This window comes from Tachypleus tridentatus, unplaced genomic scaffold (genome assembly GCF_004210375.1).
Source record: "Tachypleus tridentatus isolate NWPU-2018 unplaced genomic scaffold, ASM421037v1 Hic_cluster_2, whole genome shotgun sequence".
In the NCBI taxonomy this organism is placed as follows: domain Eukaryota; kingdom Metazoa; phylum Arthropoda; class Merostomata; order Xiphosura; family Limulidae; genus Tachypleus; species Tachypleus tridentatus.
In genome coordinates, this window is record NW_027467782.1 from 19,080,147 (window position 1) to 19,105,535 (window position 25,389).

Below are 25,389 nucleotides of genomic sequence, written 5' to 3' on the forward strand. Positions count from 1 at the left end.
GATTATCCAGTCATCTATTGTATACGTATTTCAAGAAAAATATACTTTTCATTTCAGATTGCTGACCCCTTCAGAGTAAATTTCAATCTAATCAAGGGAATCTTATTCCGATATTGCCCAAAAGTATTTGTTTTATTTCAGATCTACCTAAGTTTAAAAGTACTGAGTCTGGTTTTGTTAAAAATTAGTATAAACATTTTGTTTCTGGAAAATTTGTTTTCCTCACTGAAAGTTATAATGCCCACCTATAACCCATTAAACTTTTAAGATGTTCTAGGAATTACCAATCTCTATTATTAGGAGATGCTTTGTCTGAAAAGATTTCCATAGGTTTTAGTGTTATTATAAAGGGTATAAAATGCGAATCCTTAAATGCCTTTCTTCATGAAGTCTTCCAAAAACCAGAATTAATCGCAGGAGCTGTTGTCATGGCCAAGTGGTTAAGGCACTCGGATCGTAATCCGAGGGTCGCTGGTTCGAATCTCCGTCACACCAAACATATTTGCCCTTTCCGCCATGTTTGCACTATAATGTGACGTTTAATCCCACTGTTCGTTGGTAAAAGAGTAGCCAAGAGTTGGCGGTGGGTGGTAATGACTCTAGTCTTACACTGTTAAATTAAGGACGACTAGCGCAGATAGCTCTCTAGTAGTTTGAAGCGAAATTTAAAACAAACCAAACAAACTGTTGTTATGACCATATGAGCCACTCTTCCAGTCTAAGGTATTTTACTCTTGTTAGGTAATAAACTCAGGACATAGGGTGACAGCTGATCGAGAGATGACATATAGGCCAAGCTCAAAAGTTCTTTAACAATTCTTACAAGATAATCTATGGCATGGTTTCTTTTTTACACCGTGACTTGAGCTATCAACAAGTATATGTGAGAGGAGAGAGCTGATAAAGCTGGAGGAATGACTTGTCTGAAACTTCATTTAATCATGTGAAAGATGAGCACTAGGTGTCATAATATTAAAGAGAAACTTACAGGGCTGCAGAAGAAGAAACTGACCTACAAGATTTCTCAGAAAGGTTCTGGAAACAGATGAAACTTCAAGTCCAAGATTGCTATCACAAAGTGTCTGGCATCCTTATAAGAAAATAGATGTCCCTATGGATGAATATTGTTGAGTTTGTCACCCAAAAGTGGTGCCCTGCTTCAAAAGAAAGAGATTTTGTGTTCAGCATGTATAATATCTCTGCAGGTCTCTTATGAATCAACTAAACTTATGAACAGATTTTACATCAGTTACTTTGGTCTAAGTTATGACAAGATGTCTCTGAACATCGAAAAGCATTCAACTCATTCTAGATTGTCAGTTAGCTCAGCCAAAAGACCAATTGCTCTGTTAAAACCTATTTCAGCTTTTCAAGAAGTTTCCAGTCTTTTAGTAATAGACTGTGTTGGTTCACTAAGAAGGACAAAGTCAGGAAATCATTATATTTTGACCACTATGTACGCATCCACCCATTTTCATCAAGCAATACTTCTTTGGAAGATTATAGCTCCTGCTATTACTAAGGCTTTGATTCAATTCTTCATTTTGGTTTATCTTCTCAGGTCTCTTCAGTCAGATCCAAGTTTCAATTCTACGTCAAACGTATTTAATCAGATTACGTATGAACTTAAAATCAAACATCATAAACATAGTACCTATCATCCAAAGTCCAAAGATGCTTCAGAAAGGTGCCATAAAAAATTAAAGAATATGATAAAACCTATTGTTTCAAATATGAGAGCTACTTACATTGTGTTCTTTTTTTTTCATTATTTGAGGTTCGCAAAGTCATTGAAAAATCTTTCAGTTTCAGTGCATTTGAATAGGCTTGTGATCTCGCTATCCCTATCTCGACAGGCGTCCTTCACTGCGCATATCACAAGGCTTAAGAGACTTGCATTTAAAATCACATTAATCTACTTTTTCTCTATGTTATACTAAACACCATAGCATAACATATTACGTAATAATATCTATTTTAATAGTATATAAGTTTCAGATCTTAATTTAATATAACAATTTTATTTTTAATTTTTAAATTCATTAGTGTGGTACTTTTAAAACTTTTTTTGTATGAGTCTTCTCCAGTTTAAAAACCACCTCTCCATTACTCACTATAAAATAGGCATTGCTCAAACAAACCAGAATTTTTATAGTCTTCACTTTATTTGGTTACGGAGATAGCAAATAAAAATCAGACCCCTCTTTCTACAATCACCTGTCACATCCTTTCTTGCAGGATTTGTTAATATTTCTCTCTTACGCGTAATTCTATGCTATATACAACCACCAATGTTTTAATCTATCAAATGACGTGTTCGTAACGTTGTTTTCTTAACGGAGAATTTTTCAGTTTTACTGTTAGTACAAGTATTATTTTCACAGGGAAGATAACAACTACCTTGGGAGAATTTGTAATGGCATTTATCGCATAGATTAATAACATGCGAAAGTAGACAATTTCCTTTAATTTTCTAACTTAGGATAAATGTGAAAAAACAAGAAATAAAATGCTTACCAGGATCTCCTTTTTCTTGCTGTCAATTGTTCGATAATACTTATCACTAGCCTATGTTTTATATTAATGAATAAGCATTATCGACAATCGACAACAAGAGAAAGGAGATTCGGGTAAGTATTTTATTTCTTGGTTTTGATGTTTATTCTCTCCTTATTATTATAAAAGTGTCTAAAGTGTAAAAATATGGATTTGTAGAGCTTATTTAAGGTTAGATTAAATAAAATACATAATAATATCAAAACATTTCACTAGCCACGCACGCTAGCAGGTCATGAGTAACGTAATTTGATCGAGTGATGTGATCTACATTCTACAAGTGATTTACAACTTGTAATAAAAAAGAGTAGTTTAGATTTATTTCGATTTTTATTTTGATGGTTACGGGGTCGTTCAAATTAATCGACTTGTATAGAGATGAAATAAAGAAAATAACAGATAAAATATAAAATTTTACTCAAAAGAAACATTTGAAATGTATTTACGAGGTTTTAGAGAATACACAAATCAAATCTGAGGTTTCTCGGATGTAAAAAAGTATTTTTAATCTTAACATGAAAATAACCTTGTACGCGGACTGTTAGAAAGAAACACTCGATATATTCACGAACAAATATTTAGTAAAACTGCTGCAAAATTTTGTGAAAATACATACACTGTATTAAAAGTATGTACATCATTTGGTCCCCTGATTGGAGAGCGATTTACTGTCTGTTACAATTACTAGAAGAGACTCGGTAATGATTCTGCAAATGTTCTAACTTGTATCTCTACTTTTAGAGATAGACTTTCTAAGGCATATGATACGACTAAAATATTAAAGGAATCTCAAAATCAAATTCAAATTTGTTTTGGTAAAAAGGTTAAAATCGAAGCTTTCAGCATAATGTAAAGGTTTTACTGCATGTCCTTGACTAGCTGTTATGGCATTAAAGAAGTGTATAAACATAGTAATGCCGTTGTGTTTTTCCAACACGAGTGTGTGTGTTGTTCTTATAGCAAAGCCACATCGGGCTATCTGCTCAGCCCACCGAGGGTAACCGAACCCTTGATTGTAGCGTTGTAAATCCGGAGACATACAGCTGTACTAGCGGGAGGCATTCCACCATCATCAAAAATGTATTGCTGTTTCTTATTAAGCACTAACCTAACAAAGGCCTATCTATGCCCTGCCCACCACATGTGTCAAAACAAGGTTTTTAACGGTATGAATCAGCAAATATATCACTGTGTCACTGGAGAGAAAAAAAAAACAGTGTTATTAACGAAATAAAATCTTGTATCAATGAATGATGCACAAGCTGAATACAACCAGTTATTCTACTAAAACTGAATGATTCATTCATTTTACCAAAGTAAATCTAAAACTTATCATTTATTTTCTTATCAGTAGAATGAATTGTTTTCTGTGATTTATGATTATATTAATTTGTTTTATATTGTTGCATAACAGAATGAGGTTCTTTACTAAGATATTGAGAAAGCTACAACTATTAACCAATAATCATACAGAATAAATAGTGTAAAAGAAAGAAAACTTGCATGATTGGGTTCATTATATGTTAGAACAAAATAATTATAGAATTTGTATTAATGAAGAGAGTTCACTTTGTTTTCTTGTATACAAATAAGATAAAAATTACAAATTTTGTACAAACTAAGGTGAATACTTTAATCAGAATTAGTACATATCCTATCCCTAGATTACATTACTCTATTGATAGAATTGGACAAAAATAATTTGCCACGAAGTTTGATTTTTTAAAAGGTTATTGGCAGGTTTCATCCACTTTCAGGGCAAAAGAAGTATCGGTGTTTATAACTCCAAATGGCTTGTACCAACATAAAGTAATGCTTTTTGGTATGAAAAATGCTTCTGCTCGTGGTTTTGAAAGGTGTGTAACGGATTTAGTGTTATATATTTATTTTAATGTCTATGTTTGTTTCGTTTTAATTTATATTTAGAAACACATGTAACGTCTATTCTTAAATGTGTATTGCCTGTTCTCTAAATTTGTAGAAGATTCTCGAGCGTAAGAATCAACAACGTTTGTTTTTGTTTTTTGAATTTCGCGCAAAGCTACCGAGGGCTATCTGCGCTAGCAGTCCCTAATTTAACAGTGTAAGACTAGAGAGAAGGCAGCTTGTCATCACCACCCACTGCCAACTCTTGGGCTACTCTTTTTATCAACGAATAGTGGGATGGACCGTCACATTATTACGCCCCCACAGCTGAAAGGGCGAGCATGTTTGGCGCGATGAGGATGCGAACCCGCGACCCTCGAATTACGAGTCGAATGCCTTAACACGCTTGGCCATACCAGGCCACCTTAGATGAAGTTTATAAATTTGAAATGCTTTAACAAATGCAACTGGTATTTAATTTAACAAATCAAGCGTAACACTACTACTACAAAAAATAAAACCCAGCTAAAATAAGTCGAATTAGAACGGGACGCCACTACCCCCTCCCCTCTACATAGTTAAGATAGGCAACAACAAAAACTGTCAAACTATGGAAGGATGCTTTTAGGGTGACTAAACCAACAAGTCAAGGAAATATTTGACAAGAATTCGCAACTAATATACGTGAACAGATTTTTAAAAAGTACAAAACATATAAACTCTGTGAATATGATACACTTCCTGAAGAAGTGAAAGAAATAAAAAAGAACAAAATAACAATAAAAACTCAAAGAAGCTTCACTGTATGAACAATCTGAACACGAAGTAGGTATATAAGCAAACAGCAGAATGTATAGTAAAATCGTATATTCTATAATGATGATGTTGGTAACATGAAAGAAAAAGAGAAGCTCAATAGTTACAAAGCCATGACACTAATGAAACTTTCCCTCCCCCCTGAGCCTGCAACTAGTGAGACACCTATACAAGCACGCATAGCAACCACTACATATAGTTATCAAATAAAGTCAAAATACCCCATAGAAGGATAAGTCTAAATACAATCTGGGTCATTTAGAATAGATACTTTTAATCCAGAAATCAGAAGTAGCACATGCATGAGAGATTTCGTAAATAAGTGTCAAAAATGTAGTTGAAGTAGTCGTACAGACTCCTTCAGACATTTAATAAAATGCTAGATTATATGGCTAGAAATTAAAGCTTATTTGAGAAAATAATGAAAATAATATTTAAGAGAATAACCAACTTCCTAATGTCAGCAACCAAAGTAAAGTAGGAGTACTATTGATGTTGCTGGCTGAACAACTAGAAAGTTACTAATGAAGTAAGATTGATATTTAGAGAGGAAATATTTGTGCATTTAGCGGCTAAATGTACAGAGAAACTGACAAAACTCTTTAAAAACTTACATAATACAAATAAATGTCTATCTTTAACAATAAATATTATAAGAGAAAAAAGAAAATTATTGATATAGGAGCAAAGAATATTCAAATGTTTTTTTGGAACATTACCGTGTGATGACATTAACAAATTGAACAGAATATTTGGATTCCAGAGACAGGGGCACAATAGCACGGTGTACTTACTGCAAGAAAAAAATACTCTAATGACAAAATATATTTTGACAACAATGGAAATGCTAATATACATAGAGCTAATGCAAAAATAGCAGTTACCAATATTTGTTTTTGTAATTTTGCGCAAAACTACACGAGGGCTATCTGCGCTAGCCGTCCCTAAGATATCAGTGTAAGACTAAAGGGAAACCAGCTAGTCAGCACCACCCACCGCCAACTCTTGGGCTACTCTTTTACCAACGAATAGTGGGACTGACCGTCACATTATAACGTCCCCACAGCTGAAAGAACGAGCATGTTTGGTGTGATAGGGATTCAAACCTGAGATTACGAGTCGAGTGCCTTAACCACCTGGCCATGACTTACAGCAGATTAGTTTTATTTTAGTAAAGGGAAATAAGTTCATAACTTGAAGACTGGTGCAGATATTAATCCTCAGCTCGTTACACAAGCTCTAGAATACTATAACCCTAACTTCACTAAGGTCCGGCATGTCCGAGCGCGTTAAGGCGTGCGACTCATAATCTGAGGATCGCGGGTTCGCGCCCGCATCGCGCCAAACATGCTCGCCCTCCCAGCCGTGGGGGCGTTATAATGTAACGGTCAATCCCACTTTTCGTTGGTAAAAGAGTAGCCCAAAAGATGGCGGTGGGTGGTGATGACTAGCTGCTTTCCCTCTACTCTTACACTGCTAAATTAGGGACGGCTCGGTGTAGTGGGCTAACAACCTACTCACTTAAAAAAACATGTTCAAACACGCGACCCTAAGTACCTTAATGGAATTGAGTGGCACTAATAAATAATAATAATGAACTTTACTAAATGTATCTTCATGAAATTTTGAAAGCTTTGAGTATACACCACAAGTTTATTGTACACAAATCATCGATATTTTTAATATTATATTTACAGTAAAAACTTGCCTGAGCATTTCTGAAAGTTTTACTGAGTGAATCTACGTGCTAGGTGATTTTCATGATGAAAATAAAAGACTTATTTTGACCCAAAATATTGGTATTTAATTTGCATGAGTTATAGAACTATCTTCATTAATATCAAACGATTAAACTTTATACTTTATCTATTATTTTCTCCAACTTAATACTCTCTGTAGCTAAAAATGTTTAAAATGTCTTGAGATGTGCAATTGGCCAATGATATACACAAATATCATTGTTTAAGTTTTCGCTCTGTATCCCGAAACAACATTAATGGAAATTTTAGATGGAAATGAAAGAAACGTACCAGCACTTCTGCTGTTTGTGATTTTGACACACTGTAAATATTTATATCTTACACGTATTAAATGTTAAAAATAATGCGGCATGACGGTCTTTAAGAACGTTCATCGAAATTCTCTTGCAAGCAACCAAGAAGTTGTTTAAACTACGTTCTGTAATATAACTACTTGTAAAAATGAATAATTCACTGACTATGATAACCTAGGTGATTATAATATAAGAAGTATAAAAATTAAAGACACGGGCAGTTAGATCAAAATTGTTGCGCACACGAACAAAACATTAGATTCCTGTCAAGCTTTTCTAGTAAAACATGATAAATCTCAAGACTTCAGGGATACAGACTGTTTGACAATAGAAGAAGCAGAATAGTTTGACAAAATAAAACCAGAACTTATGTTTGCTGTAACAACTGAAGGAAACACGATTCAATGCAGTACAAGGATCAGGATATACAATCAGTGAATATCAACAACACAAAAAAATATTTATAAATAATGCAAGACGAGTGAACAAGTTATCTATGGAAAACTGCAAAATTAATTTTAGCATTTCTGTGCTTCATAAAAGAAGTAACAAGTGCATTGTTGTTCTCTTTAAAACATAAACTTTCAATGTCGATTAATTGTAAGTTGTCAATGAAAAAACTAAAACCCTGTTTATATAGATGTTATCAAGACCTTTAAGCTTAATGATTCGTTAACAGAAACAAGAAACAGCTCTTTTTGTTAAATAAATAGCAAGGACCGACTCATTTCAATGGATAAGGATAGATATTTACAAAAGTAAATATATCACAGCAACTTGTTACATCAAGTTTTAGACTTGGCTGAGAACAACGACAAAGGTACAACCAGCGACGACGAAAAAATTTAAGAAAATATCAACAGCCGAATATGGTCATAAGCAGAAAAATGAAAAATGGACTTATGACTTTCCACTACCTAATTTAAGGATGTTCCTTATCTCTGCACATGCTGGAAGATTTATGAATTTAATGAATATCCAAATATATGTAGAAGTCTGAAATTTTAAGCCAGAGACTGTACAGAGATAGAAAAAAGTTATTTTAATACCTGAATTTGTTTATACTAAAATTATTAAGAAGACAACAAAATATCGTGAAATGAGAGTAGAAGAGTTTTACTCAACTTAATAAAGACCTACGTGTCTCAGGTATGAGTATTAACATTTTACCAACCGTCCTGATATACATTTTTACTTCAAGTGGGTTTCTCTTCATCACGAATTAGTAAAAAGCTATAAAGGAAAGCAGGACACCTGATGTTTTCCTAAACTACAGACAGAAAGGACAAAGGAAATAACTGAAGAAATCTTAAATTTTAAAACACAAGCTATAACTGACAGAAAACTCTGATGAAATACCTAGTGTTTTAAATAGAAAAAGACAAATGCTCAGCAAATACAACAGGTCTATTGTCAACCTGAAGATGACCTAAGAAGGTCAAAATGTTGCTCTCTACTTTATTTTAATAAAAGTTTTAATACCCATACAAGCCGTCTTGAGGTACATTTTTACTTCCATTTGGTTTCTCGTCATCACAAAAGGCAGATGATGTTTCAGTATCTCGATGATGTTATTATAGATGTAGAATGTAAAGTTCATTGTACGGTGTCTTACCTTGTACTCAATTAGGAGATTTAATCATATATACCAAAAATATAAATTTGTTATTTTTATTTTTACTTACTGTGGTTTTCATTTATAGATGTATTTATATCACAAATGTGGGCTGTGAAACGAGAGTTCTATAGGTGGATAGTACTACTTGGCAAATTATGTTACTAAGGTTAGTGTTTTTACGGCAGATGGTGTTTCTATAAACAGATAATTATATGAGATGGTGAGCTTATTGTAGGGTGTCTCAAACTAGTGAAACAGTAAGGCTGTTATTAAAATAACCGTGCTAGTCTTAACATTTAGGAGACATAATTAAAACTAGACAGTAATTACATAACAATAGTTTGAGACATCCTACAATAAGCTCACCATCTTATCTTTATACATTAATCATGCTATTCCTCTATCCATATAACTGTGGTTTTTATTGTTCTTTACAAAATATTTTATTTAACACATGCTACTTATTTTTCACATACACATGTTTTACAAACGCTGTTGATGTTACTAAATCTCTAAAAGTGGGTGGTTCTACTAGAGGTATTGTGTGTGTGTTATAAAGATGGACAGTGTTACTTAACTTCCATAGAACAACATATATATTTCAACTTGTCTCAAACTATGTTTATAATTTTCGTTCATATAAGATATGTACTTATATAGAAAGATAGTGTCACCAACTTTCTATAGACAGATGATGTTACCAACGACAATATTAGTATGGATCGTAGGATCATAGATTAATCAATAGTATTTTACCTCAGTTGCCTATCACACTGTTTACAGTTATCCATCACTTTATGTATAAAACACTTCACTAAGTAATTAATTTCAAAGCTTTTTCTTCTATACTTAACATGGTTTTTCTTGTTTTTAGAGCTGGATAATGTTGGTATTACATTTATCGTAATAGTTCTAGTTAACACTGATATATCTAGTATGTATGACATACTTTTTGAAATTTCTGAAAATGACGTATTTTTGGTGATAATATCACTAAACATCATGTAGCAGTTTAACATACAATCTTGCTGTTTTACTAGCCTGTTTTATGGTTTAAATATTCAATTTCTCCATCCATATAACTATGATTTTGATTGTTTTCAGGATTTAATGTATATGAGTGAGCTGTGATACTTATACAGTAGACACCTGTGACTAACAGAAAATATATGTGGACAATAAACAGACAGCACACAATCTACTTATTTTAAAAAACGTATATTCAAAACAATTCAACATGTATAAAACTTTTTACGCTGTTTTATTTAAAACTCTAAGTAATTATCTTATCTTGCCAAAAGTCCACACAAACTGATTCGAGTACTTTAGCATCCAATTTACAAGACGAATTATTTTTTTCTACTCTTATCACAGTAGTATCAGGGAATAATTTACTTACTTTAACTCATGGGTGGGGGCCTGGCATGGCCAAGCGCGTAAGGCGTGCTACTCGTAATCCGAGGGTCGCGGGTTCGCATTCCGGTCGCGCCAAACATGCTCGCCCTTTCAGCCGTGGGGGCGTTATACAGTGACGGTCAATCCCACTATTCGTTGGTAAAGAGTTGGCGGTGGGTGGTGATGACTAGCTGCCTTCCCTCTAGTCTTACACTGCTAAATTAGGGACGGCTAGCACAGATAGCCCTCGAGTAGCTTTGTGCGAAATTCCAAAACAAACCAAAACAAATCTCATTGGTTATCATCGCTTGTTACTTATTATAGTTTATCTCGGACGATCCTTCAATTTATTATGTTACGTATTACAATTTCAAATAACTTGAAATTGAGTTAAATTATAGCTTAAATTTAGTGTTAATTAACTGTAGAGATGTATCAACTTTATGATGTTTGACAACAGAACTGATATACACAGTTTTCTTTCTTAATACAAATGTATTTAAATATATAAACAATAATACAATTTATAATAATGGTTATTGCAAATAATGATTTATGTACCAAAGTTTTACAAACTAACAAGCAATATCAAGTCTTCTTTCTGATACAGAACTTCCTTGATATCTTATCGAGGGTTCGTGGTGAGTGAATTAATTTTGAGTGATATAGGTACAGTTCATTTAACGGGAAGCTATCTAGCTCTTTGCTGTTCACACGTTTTCATCGCTGAAGTTATGCAATGTCTTCATGAAAATATTAACGTCTGATGTCAATCCACCGAAGTTAAGCGATTTGTAATGTTCGAAATCTATAAACGTTCCAAATCATTATATGAAGTTCACAATTAATAAACGCTAATCACTGTTATAGCTTCCGAGGTTTATAGTATACCAAATATATATATATATTGCAAACCAACAGTATATACTGTCTTTTGGCATGTTTTGTCGGTTAATTTTATTAGCTAGAAGGCCCGGCATGGCCAAGCGTGTTAAGGCGTGCGACTCGTAATCTGAGGGTTGCGGGTTCGCATTCCGGTCGCGCCAAACTTGCTCGCCCTTTCAGCCGTGGGGGCGTTATAACGTTACGGTCAATCCCACTATTCGTTGGTAAAAGAGTAGCCCAAGAGTTGGCGGTGGGTGATGATGACTAGCTGCCTTCCCTCTAGTCTTACACTGCTAAATTAGGGACGGCTAGCACAGATAGCCCTCGAGTAACTTTTTGCAAAACAAACAAACAATTAGCTAGAAAGGAGAGTTTCGAGAAATTTCAGCTAAGGCAACAATACTGACACGTATATACATATATACATCGTTAATTCTTACACTCGAGAATCTTCTACAGATTTAGTGTATAGGCGGGAATTTCACACTACACATTTAACAGTACAAGTTGCATGCGTTTATAACTATAAATATTTAACTGAAATAAACACCGATATTAAAATAAATGTATAACAATAAATCAGTCACGCCCCTTCTTAAAGAATTAAAAATTGGTGTTAGACGATTTTTAACTGAAATATTATATATATACATTGGTAACAATATATTAACTATAATGCGTTATCAAATTGTTATACAACTTCAACATGACAGTATTTAACACAATCAATACAAATAACCTTATAATCATAAAATTACATAACATCCAAAAATGCATCAGTACAAATGCTATTTTTGATAATAGTCCAACACAATCAATAATCACACGACTGAGGGTTTCTGGGATAAGTTCCAATGGAGCAATAAGATTTTTTTCTTGTTTGGTTTTTCAATCAATTGACAGGTACGACTAGTTTCACAAAACTGAGAAACATTTTACCTTAAAATTTCTCATAATTTGTCATATGTTTGTTAACACCTAAATGACTTCCCATGGGGAGTTTAATATTTTCAGAATGATATGCTTCAGGAACAATGAATTGATAAACTAGAGCCCAGTCCTCTGTAGATGGCACATCTAGTGGTCTTCATTTTCTCATAAGCACAACATTTTTCAAAAAATAACCATTATTTTGAACTTTCTTCAGTTTACCCTTTAGGAGTGTATATTTAAATACTGAAGACATCTGTGAATCCTTTTCTTGCTCAGCGATCAGTTTACTTCCAACAAATTGAACTTCACTGAACCAGATGCTTCTTGTTCATCATTAGCATTCATCAATGAATTGTCAGTAGAACAAATATTCACAAAATTCTCGACGGGTCCAAAAAATGTGTAAGACAAATCCATAATATTGTTCTCTGAACACGGCTCTATCATTTGTTTCTGGCTTAATTCTTAGCCTCAGCTCGAGTCACAATACATTACGGAAACACCTGTGGATTCTCTTCAACAACAACATCATCCTCAGATGAAACTGTGATCGGTTCACTAATCACCTTGAGTTCAGCAACAACTTTTCTCCTAGCCAAATCGTTTCCCAACAATAACGATACACCTTCAGAGTAGGCCTTACTTCAACCACAACTGGTTCCGAAACTAGGTTTGATGTCAAATAAATCTTATGAAGAAAAACATTAATAAAACCCACCCTTAATACCCTGAGAAATAACAGACTTACCAGTTGCATAACTGGAATCTAAAGGCAATAAACATTTTAACAACAATGATTGAGCCGCTCATGTATCGCGTAAGATACGTTTTGGTATGGGATTAGCAGTGTTATTTGTGAAAGACACATAACTAACAGACACAAATGATCTAAATTCCTCCCTAACTATACCAGCCTTTTATCAGTAGCCAAATCAACAATATCAGTTGATCTGGTGAAAATACGTCCACCTGTGGACACAAATTCAACAGGTGTTGCTTCCTTTTTCTTTTTCAAACTCCAACAATCGGACATAACAAGAACAGAATTTTTTTTACAGAAATACCAGACAGACCTTGATGGTTTTGTTCCGTCTATCAGAAGATTTCGGACTAGAAGAGCTGGATTTTTAGAAACATCTTCAACTTCAGTGGATTGAAAAGATACAGGGTTTTGCTTAGATGGCAGAAATTTATTTTAAGAAAAGTGGTTTTATGTGTTGAAGTGTAATCATCAGAAAGAGAAGCTGCTTCCTGTAATGTTTCAACTTTCTTTTCATCCAAATAAGTTTGAGGTCGTCACTTGTATAGCGTTTAAATTCCTCAGTTGGATATAACTATCTTAATTTGTCGAAACCGTTGCCAATATGCATAGAATTACACTATCGATTAAAATAAACTTTTTATGGGCGAATTCCATATAAGTTTCGCTATCTTGCTTGCAGTAACCTCAAGACTTTTGGCCATAAGCCTCTGGTACTAAATTGTATGCTTTGAAGATAGCTGCTTTAACCTTATCATAATTGGTTCAATATTCTAGAGAGAGAGCAGCATACGTTTTTTGGGCTTTATTAATCCCAACACTGTGTAATAATAATGCTCATTTTTCGGTGAACCATTCCATGGTTTGGGCAACTTTTTCAAAATGTTCAAAACTTCATTTCCATTAAATTGTGGTACCTTAATATATCGATTAAGTTAAAGTTGTCATTTTGCCTTGGTCGATCGGAGTCGAGTCTAATATCCATTTCTTTCAACCTAATTTATATTTCACAACTTCGATACAGGCGTATTCGGCCTCGAGACATTTACTCTGTTTCTGCTTTTACACAGGCTTGCTCTTTCTCTTTTTCGACTTCAATACGGGCATGTTCTTTCTGAGCTTCAATGCGGGCTTGTTTAAGCTCGATTTGTTTGCACTTCAATTAGATTTTAATATATTTTTATCACTCAAATCTGATTGGCTAGTGTATTCATTAGAGCATTCCCCTAACGATTCCTCAGACAACAAATCAACTGATATTTCAACAATACTCTTTTTAGCTCATTTTTTCTCATTGATTTATTTAATCTATAATTCTACAAGTTTGGCAGTTTCGAGGAATTCACTTTTATCATATTTTTTTAGTTGTTCGAGAGAAGATGATTCAAGAAAACCTTGATTATCAGACATGATCAACTTTTGTTGGCACTGATAAATATAAATTAAATTAAGATTTGAATTGGAATTTATTTCGAATTTTGTCTCTGATTCAGATCTCGGACACAAGACTCGAGTGTATTATGCTATGTATTAGACTTTATTTCCGACGAGTCTCCGATTTATTTTATTTCGTACCTTACATATTACTATTTCAATTAACCAGAAATTTGAATTTATGAGTTAATAAAATGTTAATTTATATCAAATTTAGAGTATTTGCCAACAAGATTGATACACAATTTCCTTTTTTTAACACAAATATATTTTTATATACAAACAAGAAAACTATATAATTTATAATAACGGTTATTACAAATAATGGTTTTCAGTGATGACGAGAAACCCACTTGTTGAGAAATTTATATGCAAAAACGGCTCGTTTGGGCTGAGAAAACACTTTACATAGAAGAGCGAACAACGTTTCGACCTTCTTCGGTCATTGTAAAGACTGTTCATTTGTTCCACAAAAATTAATTATCTCTGCCCGCCATAAGTATTAAAATCCGATTTTTAGCATTATAGACCCTCAACATTACTACTGAACTACCTGAAGGGAGCAGTATGAAGATAAAATGAGGGAAAATGTGGTTTGTAGGTATCATAACTAATCATTTTCATACTTTAACCATATGCTTACGGGTAAGGTCAAAATGTGAATGTCATGACATTTTAAAGAATTACATTAAAAACTTAACTAAAAAAATATTATTATCTATGACTGTCAGTAAATTTGGCATGAAAACGTAGGGTGTAATTCAAATATTAATATTATATTAGTTTTAATTTATTAATTCAAAAGAAAATATTTAAGTAAATTTCAAACTTCACTTAGCTGTACCACGTAATAGTGTTTTCTCAGCCCAAACGAGCCGTTTTTGCATATAAATAATGGTTTATATACGAGAGTTTTACAAACTTACAGACAATACTGTTTTTATATCTGGCCTAGAACTGAGTGTTGTTACAAATTTCGGGAATAGAAGGAACTTGCGCAACATTCACTGAAGAATAGACTTCACATGCAAAAAAAGAAAACTACACTGAAATAAACGTAGGCACTAAAATAAATGTACAACAGTAAATCTATTACAATCAAGAAACAATACACAATTATTCCAGTTCATACGGTGTGTTAATATAACAGATATAAAATTATTTTATTGTTTCTTTTACAAATCCTTTGAGTTTTATATTCAAAATATGACTTGCTTGCTCTGAAAATCTAGCCGCATTTTTCAATCTAACGATATAAAATTATGTAGATTGTCAAATGCATCGTACACTACCATTGGCGTCTATTGTCATGCAATTATTTAAACGCATTTCAGACTAATGTTTGCATATTTATGTATTAACATGAAGCTTTTTTTTTCAGCAAGCTCGTAGACTGATTTCATGAAGGTCGTTTCCTTATACAATAATTAGTTTTCCTGAATTACACATACTGACAATGACTTTAAAATTTATATTCCAGTATTATCGAAAAGTTCAAGCATGAACGGAAGTTCGCAACCGCCTCGAGGCAGCGTCAGCAACAATTATACTGGAACAGACTAGTCTCGCAAGGTATCACGAGATACTTCGGTTTCAAAACGAAAGCTTTACGCTTAATAAACCGGTTAGTCCTGATTTTCACGTATATTCATGTTCGAAAAGCAGCATCAATACAGTATGAAATTATAACATTTACGTAGATTCGTTGGTTAATACACAAAATACATATTTTATTGTTGTGAGAACATGCAAGTTTTATATGTACAAAGATATGATAATTAAATACAGGAGGACCGATAAATTATTAATCTTTGATATCAGAATATTCGAATTAAATACCTCATGAGAGCAAATTTACGTAATAATGAAAGAGATTAAATAATTACGAGCGTATATGCGATGACATCACACATACACTAGTGTGCGAAAACTTGGAACATTTTAAAATTATATATTTTAATAATAAAGGTAATGAAATTAAAACATTTAATTCAGTTATTTGTTGACAATATATGACATGAACAGATTGAAAACACCTTATATAATATGGTGTCATTACATTTATATCCAGCGTCTTTAATGTTGATGATAAAGGCAAATATTCCAGAAAGTCTGCTACAGTCTTGCTAGTCTCTCGCCGAGTGACACACAAGTTGCGAAGACATTCTTGTAGCTGTACGTAATGTAGGCGAACTCTTCCTTGAGAATGGTTGCCAATAGCAACATGCTGTATAACTGTGTATAACTGATTTAAAATATTTTTGTGTTATTGCTTTAATTATTTATGGTATTAAAATAAAATGTAACTTTTCTTTCTTGTGTATTTATTTCCTAGATTCATTTTGAATACTAGATCTTAAGAGATCTGATTAATATTTGCTTCTCTTTCTATAATTTATACATTTAACCACATTTAATTCAGAAAAAATATTCTGTAGCAGTACACTTCAAAAACGACTGCAGATTTACTGAGTCATCAATAATCTTAATAACTAGTATGCATACCAGTAAATATACTATTTTACAGTGAACCTTGAAAAAATATTCTTAAACCGTCGAGATGGCAGTCTGTTTTGATGTTCGAAAATGTGTAATTTTATAAGATGAATTTCTGAATCTAAGGAATGACTCTTCAGCTCGTGATCTCTTCAAGGTGAAATCCGTGACTCAGTTCTGGTGCGCTATGTATCAGTCATACTCCAAAGTCAGCATGATAGCTTTATGTGTCCTTGTTCCATTTGCTTCTACCTACTTGTGTGAGGCAGGATTTTCCACTCTTGTCAATATAAAAACAAAGAATAGGAACAGATTGGATGTTGGAGATGACATGAGACTGGCTCTAACAAATGCTCGGCCACGAATTTCAAAGCTTGCTGCTGAAATGCAACATCAGGCATCTCACTAGCTGGGTTGGATAGCTGTTCAAACCTATGTTAATATTATTTTAAGAAATATATGTTCTTTTTGTGAATTCAGGTTGGGCCAATGTGATTTAATTTGCTAATAAATAAATACAGAATTTTAAAATATTTTTTCAGATGTTTCTTTCCCTCTCCTTCACAGAAAATAAAAAAAAAATTAAGCTGCTGATAGTAAGCCCTAAGTAGGGGGTCACATGGGTTTCAAACTTTTAGGTAAGGGGTTGCGAGTGCCAAAAGGTTGGGAACCCTGGTGTAAGATAACATTCATTAAACGTTTTTTTAGTTTAAAGATGTGACTGTTTTTATAAGTGTTTTTTTTTAAAGAATTACTCATAGATGCATCAAGAATAAATGGTTATTTCCAATACTTGAAACATTGCATTTATTAGTATTGGATAACATGATGATCCAATGATGTATTTTTACAAACTTGCTACCCTACCATTAAGTTAAATTGTTGGAATGTAATTAAAAATCCAAATTTTGTACTGTATTCAGTGTATGTATATACTTGTAAATTACATATATTATTTTTCTCTAGGATTTTGATGGTAAAGAACTTGTTAAATGTATAAAAAAATTGATTAGTTTGGACCAGGAATGGGTACCTTTATAGTTCTTCTTCTTCACTCTATATACGTCCTACATTTATTGGTATAGAGGTAAGATATTTTTCTTTAATGTTTGTTTTACATTACATTATATTATATACACAAGACTTAAGTGTTTTTAATTATTTAATTGGTTTTCAATAAGGAATTCAAACATTACTCTTCTGGTAAAATTTATATTTGAAAAATTATGAAAATTAAAGATATCTGATGAACTTGAGTAAAATGGTGCTTTTTCAAATCTGAGATATTTCAAATTTCCTTTACTGATTATAATGTACATTTTAACCTTGCACACTTGTTTTGCTTATTTTAGCCTTCTCTTGGTGTAGCTGCAGCAAACAGAGCTCTTCTGTTTGTTATAACAGGCCCAGTTGGTCCATATTTCAGCACAGGAGTGAAACCTGTTTCCTTGCTGGCAGACCCTAAATATGTACGAGCATGGCCTGGAGGGGTTGGAGACAAGAAGATGGGATCGTAAGCAGTATATTAACTTTCAATTGTGATAAATGTTTTTTTCTATATTACCATTTCTTTTTTTTCATAGCATTTGTTCTTCATGTAGTACTGCAAATCATTATTGTCTGAAGTCTTGTATCTCTAAAAATCAACTATTATAAATTTGTTTTTAATTGAGATTGAATATTGTATTGTGTTTGAAAAACTAAAACTTTACTAAATTCATACTATTATCAGTTTATACCTAAAAGGTTTGTAATTTACTCTATTCTAACAACAGTAGCGTAAAAGGGAGACAAAACATATGTTTGTCTTATTTTAGCAACCACAGTTTATACCTCAAACATATTTTCTACTTTTAACAGTATCCTAAAATTTGTTTCACATCTATATTTAAGAAGTTTTATATGTAACATTTTGTATATAGGTAAATGTGGCTGAATTCAATATGTATATTTAAATCTTATTTTAATCCTATTCTACTTTAATAATTAAGGCTTAATGTAATTTTTGTATTTTGTAGTTTATGAAAATCTAATTTACTGTAATAAATTCCTTTCATTATTTTTGTTAGAAATTATAGCCCAACAATTTACATCCAAAGACATGCTGAAAAATGAATTTACAGCAAGTGTTGTGGATATTTGGAGAAGATCATCAGTTAACAGAAGTGGGAACGATGAACATATTTGTACTGTTAATAAATGAGAAAGGAGGTTAGTCTGAACCTTGTACAGGATTGTCAATATATCCAGTTATCTGTATTTACATCATGATTTGATGTATTTATCAGTTAAATATGAGTATTAAACACAGTAACAATAAACTATTAGTTCAGTATAAAACCATGATTTAGAAAAGTATTACAATTAAATCTTGGTTAAGAATAAGCTCATTAAAAAAACAACAAAAAACTTGTAGCTATAAAGCCATAGACATGCAATTATATTTTTTTGTTGACCCTCATAGAAAAAGAGTTAATAACACCCCCTCTGAATGGATTAATTCTTCCTGGTGTGACAAGACAGAGTTTGTTAGATTTAGCCAAAACATGGGTGAGACCTTTGTCTTTTAAACATATTTACCTAATTTAGAAATGATCGTTTAGCAACATCCGAAGAAATCAGACCTATTAAGTAGGAAAATCTTTCAGTTATTTACTTACAAAAATTACTCAACAAACAGAATAATCTAAAGATGCTAGAATTTTTTGTTTTTTAAAATGTATGTTTTGAACAAAAGTTAGTTTTATTCCTTTTTCCAAGATTCCTGTTTCACATACTAAAAACTTGTTTCTCCTTTACAGAATGAGTTCAAGGTATCTGAAAGACTGATAACTATGAAAGAAGTACTACATGCTCTAAAGGAAAACTGGGTAAAAACAAATGCACACTATTTTTTAATTTTACTACATTTCTTTGTTTTTCTTATAGCAAAGCCACATCAGGCTATCTGCAGTTCCAATATCAAATTGGTGTCTGTTAGATTCCTTCCAAGCAAAAATTTTGGGACCACTATAAAGTTTTAATTCCTAACTCTTAATAATTAAATATTCTCATTTTGGTTTTTAGCTAGATAAAGTAAATCTTGGTACAAATAATCTGTAGTATACAATAAAAGAGTGCATTTATCTGTGTGATACATCAAATGAAAACAAATTCTGGTATGATCTTTAAGTGTCTTCATGAAGTATTGTAATATACTAATATAACATGAACTGTGTTTTTTCAAATTGTACTTGCTATTACTGTTGTCTGAAATTTTTATATATGTTATTTTACATGGTCATTTTATTTGTATATGCTATGTGGAAAGTTTTATATTTGGCTCTTTGGGAGATATACATGAATAGTGTGACTCATCCTGTAACTGTCTTCCAGTAGTTTAATGTTCTGAATATAGTTTGAACTCATTCAGGAGCTTTTTGATGTGTTGGTAATATATACAGTTCTGGTGAGTGGATATGTCTAATTTATCTACCAAAAGTGTCTTTGGTAAGCAAGATGTCCAATGGTTGTAAAGGGATTAGGATTCAATTATTTTTGCAACTTACTATTCATTAAACCTTTTTAAATTATTTTAATATACTGTACCATGCAATGTGTAACATTTAATATAAGTAAAACTTTGTTGCTTGAACATATTACTCCTGTCTTACAAAACACTCACACAATGAGAAAGTTTAGTTTATAAGAGAATCTGATGTATGTGAATTAATGTCTTTGTATAGCTACTGGAGATTTTTGGAAGTGGTACAGCATGTGTAGTGTGCCCAGTGAGCCGTATCCATTACATGGGACATGATTATAACATCCCTACCATGGAACATGTTCAACCATTGAACCTGAGGTTTCTCAAAACACTAAGTGATATTCAGGTATTTATAACAGTTGAACTTAGTCAAGGTTTGGCATCTAGGTTTGTAATTTAATTAGATGTAGTTAGCCAGGTAAGCATACTGTTTTGCATGTTAGTATTTTATTAAATGGTTACTGCAACCTCCAATAGCTTCCCAGTTGTAATTTCAAATTGTTATGTCTGTTCACATCTTATTTTTCTGCTGTTGTCTTTCTAGTGTTTAAGAGTACAATATATTTAGTTTCATTAGTTAGCTTACTATGACAAAACTGCTTGTCTCTTGAAATATAAATTCCAAATTCACATCAATGTTTATATTGCTTACTCTTAATGAAGAAATCTTTTAATGTAGCAGTTACATATTAGATTTAATGTAGTAATAGTATTTTATAAAGTTGTGTAATATAAATTTGGATAACAAACACTATTCTTTTATTTGCCAATCAGTATGGTAGGATTCCACATAAATGGGTAGAGGAGATTGAAGATGTTCCTGGGATTCAGTTGGAGTCTGTGGAAGAAAGGGTTTAGCTATGTGCATCTCTCTCTTTATGCTGTGATACCTGTATAGAAGAGAAAAGAATAGCTAGTTTTAGCTCCAAGTTTTGTTACACTTGCATTTAAACTTCCAGAATATTCCTTGAATATTTACTAGAGTAGAACTGGCCAGTAATTGCCACCATCATAAAGTAAATGTTCAAGGCTCTCTTAATTATTAATCCAACTAGACTTCCAATGAGAAACATCTACACAGAAAACTAGTAATGCATGCTTGTTAAATCAAGTACATCTTTTTTCCCCATCCTTTAAGTGGATATATCTTTTTTAAAAAATTTTTAAATTTAATTGTAAAATCAGTTGTTTTTTTGCAATTCTTTCAGACAGAGAAGGCACTTTCTTTACATAACTCCTAGTTGATTTTATTTGTAGCCTTCTAAAAATCTAGGTTTCTCTTTTGTCTGTTGCAATCCACCATTAGAAGCTGTAAAATTAACATGTACATCATAATAGTAAACAGTTAAAGTTTGTTATCACATGAATACTGATAAAGTTCCATTTCTTTTATCAGTTCTTTTGAAAAACAAATTTGGCAAGCTTCCTTTCAAAATATTGGATGTATTCAAGCAAAAGTCTTTTACTTTAAAGTAAAATCTTAAAGGGACAAAAAAGAAACTTGTTAGCATAGCCTTCCAAGGATGTCCCATGCACCTACAAATTATCACCACCCCTTACTGCTTGTGTATTCATCCAATCTTTTCTTGAACTCTGAAGGTTTCTACCTCTTCCACTGTTTGAAGGCAACTCATTCCAAAAATCAACCACCCTGTTTGAAAAGTAACTGTCAAAATTGCAGATGACTCCTACTCTGCCACAATTTCAACCTATGCCCCCTTGTCTTGTTTTCACTGCTAAACAAAGTTTGGATCTGCACCCTTAATCTTAAACGTATCAAATTTTCACCTCTGACCCATCTCTCTCCCAAGAAAACAACTTTAGAGACCTGAGGAGTCATAGAACAGTTCCACAACCTCTGGCATCGTCCTACTGCCTCTTCTCTAAACTTCTTTCAACAATGCAATGTCTTTGAGGAAGGGAAACAAAAACTAAAGCACTTTAAATGAAGTCTGATAAGTGATCTGTACAGTGAAACAACAGTAAAATCCCTTGTCTTCTATTCAGTATTTCTGTAGATGCTACTGAAAATTCTGTTAGCTCTATTGCTAGCTACAATACACTACTTAGATGAGGTACGTGATTTTTCAATCACAACACTCTCCTTTTTCTTTTCCAACTGCAGTATCTAATGTATTCTAGTTTAACTTGTAACAGTAATTTGAATTGTGAAAACCTACATGCATCACCTTACATTTTTGATACTTAAACATCATTTGCAACATTTGGCCCAGTGCAGGATATTTTGATACAGTTAGCCACCCTAAAAATCTTAATTTCATATGTAAACTTCAATATTTTATTAGTCATTCCAGAGTCAACATCAAATATAAATTGCAAGCAGCACAGATCACTGAGGTACACTACTTGTCACTGTGATCCAGTCAGATCTAACACCACTTATTACTATTCTTTGCTTTCTACTCTCCAGCTAAATTTCTATCTAATTTAATAACATTTTCCCCACACCCACCCTTAATTTAAGTTGTTTTGTGAGTGACCTTAGCAAATGCTTTTTTGAAATTCAAGATAAACCAAACCTACAGTATCTTATTAATCAACTCTTGCAGTAACATCCTCAATGAATGTCAAGATTTGTTTATAGAAGAATTTCCTTTCTACTGTGATTGTGCAAAATGTGTATTTGCTGAAGTACTCTATTCAGTCTTGTTAATTAAAATCTAGTAAATTGTACTTCAAATAATGGATTTAGTTGTGTAGGATAAAAAATGTATTTTCTATAAAATGAGTGATATTTAATAGAAGTACTAACTTTTTGAGTTTTTGGTAGACTGTTACTCATTGTTTTTGTTTAGTTATTAAACAAACAACATAGTGGTTGTGATACATAATCTCTTGAAATACATATCATTTTCTAATTATTTAATGTATTTATTGTATTGCATAAATATTTTGTGGTAAAATGTCTTTTGATTAACCTGTTTGTTGTTTGACACAATGAGCATCTCCCAGTTCTATCACCAAAGCTTCCTTAAAAAATAATTTCCCTTTTTGAAAGGAGAGAAAACTTAACACGTTTTTTTCAAACAACAAAAATACAAACATACAATAACTAATTAAATGGATGCTAGACTTAAAAGTACATAGCACTTAATTTTTGGACTTGCAAGTTTAATGTTATGAGAAGTGGTTATAGGAGAACCTCCAATACACTAAATTGTTACCTGATTAGAATTAAAATAAACTGAATTGTCAAAATATAGATGTTTTCCAAAACCTAGATGCTTTTAGCTATGAATAAATTCTAAATTAAACTAGATAACATGCATCTCAATCTTGTTAGTAGATATACTCTGATAGCACCACTAGTTGTTTCCAGTATTTGTACAAATACTGGAAATACTTGGGAGTTTTATAATTTAGGTTTCAAATATTATCTAAACTAATAGTGTATCTATAAGTGATCAAGAAAAATGTATGCATAAATCTTAATATACATTAATGGTGCTACTAAACCTATAAAATGAAGAATAGATCCAGAACTCAATGTTTTAACACAAGGATAGCATCCTTTGTCAAAATGGAATTAGTTTTCTGCCACTGATATACAGGGTGTGTGGAAAGTCACTGTGCAGTTTTATAATCATATTTGATTCAGTCTATTTCAAGCCAGCAACTGATAGTGGTGTTTAGAAACAAAATAAGAAGGATCCAAGTCTGTATTGATGACAACGGTGGTCACTTTCAACATTGTTTATAATTGTCATTCATATTTACCTCCTGTATTCTATATTGAAGCATGTCTGTTAATAAATATATAAGTGCACAGTGACTTTCTGAACACCCTGTATTATTTATTCACAAGCCCTTATTGGTAGTCTAGATAAATATAAAATATTTAATCAGCAACTAAAGGAAATGCATGATGAAATAGTCATTTCTGTGTTGAAGAACAATACTTGCACATAAAATGTCTGTAGTGAAAATTGATAAGGCTCCTCTTACACATGCAACTATTTATATAATACACGCACTGAATTGTTAATAGTAATAACTTTGGTCTCTTATTTAATAATTTACTTATTTTTGAGTAGCTTGTGACATTTTAAGTTTGTTTTTTACAGGTAGCATTATTTGTTTACTATTTACTCTACATGTTTACATTTTTTTCAATATTAAGAAATATTAGTTTTAGATTAGTTGGTGTATACTTTTGCTGTTTGGTGAATTATGCCAGTGACTGGCTAAAAGAAATGTTAACTTTTTAATCTCATATTCTTGTAACTCATTGAAATAATGATGCAATGCTGATTTTAATTTTGTTTTGCCTTAACTTTAGATACATTGCTCAATCTTAAATTTCATCCATTTATAAGTTTTTAACTAAATTTTGTTAAGTATTTATTCTACAAATCATTGAAGTTATCTGCTAGGCAAGTAATGTAACTTGAATCTGTCTTGGAGTATAAAAAATTATTCTTTTATTTTGAAATAATAAACAGCACTTTATACTTCACTGGGGGGCATTGTTTCAAACATAGAGATAGAAAACAAATGCAGGTTGTCCTGTTGGTAAACTGTTTTATTCCACTTTGATAGTGATTCCAAAAAGCCATTTTAACTTGATTAAAGTAACTATTCACTTTCAGACTAGTCAAGAACACTGAAATAAACTATTCAGAATGACTGGAACAATATCTAATAAAATACATACAAGTTTGTGTTGCAAATGTATGTGAGCATCTAACATGTTGAACAGATGAATTTGCATTGTAATTTTCTTACTGAAGCTAGTCATATAACATCACCCATAGTTGTATTTAGATGTTTGTTTTTCACACACTAACACTTGCAGGTAGTTTCAAAAATTTGACATTTTTTACGTGTGAAATAATACACTAAGAGTTAAAAAATAGCACTGACTGCTTTGGCAAATTACTCTAGGTAGAAAATCTGTATTATATGATGTAACTAATGCTTGAGTTAACTGCAGATACCAGTCACTTTCTGTTATTCTTTTGTCAGTTATAAATACTTTTAATGATAAGTCACTAAAGTGTGTTTTACAAGCTTCTTAACCACAGGTAAGA

At 32.2% G+C, this 25,389-nt stretch overlaps 1 pseudogene across 1 annotated transcript; it reads left to right on the forward strand.

The window, feature by feature from the left end:
- The first annotated feature begins 1,274 nt into the window (after positions 1-1,274).
- Positions 1,275-24,395, forward strand: LOC143242213 (branched-chain-amino-acid aminotransferase-like; annotated as a pseudogene). Its single transcript, XR_013022570.1, has 8 exons — positions 1,275-1,601; positions 17,779-17,899; positions 18,165-18,325; positions 18,882-19,023; positions 19,277-19,362; positions 19,614-19,682; positions 20,538-20,684; positions 21,113-24,395. The product of XR_013022570.1 is annotated as a branched-chain-amino-acid aminotransferase-like (transcript).
- Positions 24,396-25,389: the final 994 nt, after the last annotated feature.